We start from the raw sequence: 1580 nt of genomic DNA, 5'->3' as shown, positions 1-1580 counted from the left end.
TGATATGTAATGGAATAATAAACTTTCTTTCTAAACCTGTCCATTTTAATCAAACTTGAAGAAAACTTGAATGTTTTTTTTTAAATCACTTTAGTTAGCTGCTGATTAACACAACTGTTTTGCTCTTACATTGAACCTCCTCTAATTTTGGGGAGAACTTGGGAATGTGCTAAATATCTAAATATCATTTTTTTGCTCTTTTGTGCACAAATTTAATTTTTAAAAGCCCTTCCTTGAAAATGGATCTGCTACAAACTTAATCTGCCCTTGACTTTGTTCCTTGTGGAAAATCTTTTAGCTGCCAAAGGTAGCTAAAAGATTTTTTCAGCATGGAACATATTTCTAAACTATTCAGCACTGAACCTTCCTTGACTGTTATTGAAAATATTTGTTGAAATATTTTTATTGAAAATCAGTAAACACACAGAATACTTAGAATACATAAAATATCTGTAGGCTGTTTAACTAAGGACACTGCTCCCTCTTAATTAACAGAAACGTATTGTTTGTATTTTCAGCAAATTGTCTGTTTTTATGCTCTCTCTTAAAGGACAGTTGGAAGAGGAGACCCACTACAAGATCACGAGAATGTGACACAGTGGAGTTCTATTGATAATCTTATCCTGATCACCAGTAGGAACAAAGAACACTCTGCTTTCTGTATATATAGTAAGATAGAGCAGTGGTGTTCCTTGGTTTTCACATTTCCTCTAACCTCTGTTGGACTGAGAACACTTCCCATCTGGTGAAAAAAGACCCAACAATGTGTCCTCCTTCTCAGAAAGTCAAATCTTTCTTGCCTATCTACTGAGCTGCTTGAACATTTTTACAGGAACACAACTGAAAGCATCCGGTGCCTAAGCATGACGATGAGGTGTGGAAGCTGCACAGCGCAAAAGAGGAAGGAACTTAGCATGGGTATATAGCACAGCAGAGAGGTTTTTGGGTTACTGTCTACCAGATCTGGATTTGGTTTATGCTGCCCAAGCCCAGAAAAGGGTCAGATACTTTACTATATATCCTACACACCCAGGCAATGCACTCTTGTCCTTCTATACAGGAACAGTCAATGAAAAACAAATATGCATATAAATTGTTTATTTCCCAAAGCTGTGCAGGCAATCATCTCCATATAGCCTGACATTCCCATTCCATCTCACCTTCAAATAGACATGCACAAACACAATTTCCCCCACACAGTGTAACCCCTGCTGAAAACCAAATAGACCACATGTCCATTTTATAGATTGCTCTGGCACCAGGTGCTCTTTATGTAAACACTACATGCTACATTCCTAAAAACACATTTTTATTACATGGTTTGTATATCTTCAATAAATGCTTGTTTTTTTCTGCTACAGACATGGACAAAATTGTTGGAACCCCTCTTTAAATAAAGAAAAATCCACAATAGTCACAGATATAACTTGAATCTGACTAAAGTGCAAATTCTATTTTTAAAAAATCATGCAAGCCAGACATTGCTTTATAATCCCTTTTCAACAGAATGAATAAGCTCATTAAAAAAAACCTGGACAAAAATCCCAAATAATATGTAGTTGCACAACCTCTTGAGGCAC

The sequence above is a fragment of the Cyprinodon variegatus genome, unplaced genomic scaffold, assembly GCF_000732505.1.
Source record: "Cyprinodon variegatus isolate N-32 unplaced genomic scaffold, C_variegatus-1.0 Scaffold206, whole genome shotgun sequence".
In the NCBI taxonomy this organism is placed as follows: Eukaryota; Metazoa; Chordata; class Actinopteri; order Cyprinodontiformes; family Cyprinodontidae; genus Cyprinodon; species Cyprinodon variegatus.
Note: the sequence above shows the minus strand (reverse complement) of the source record.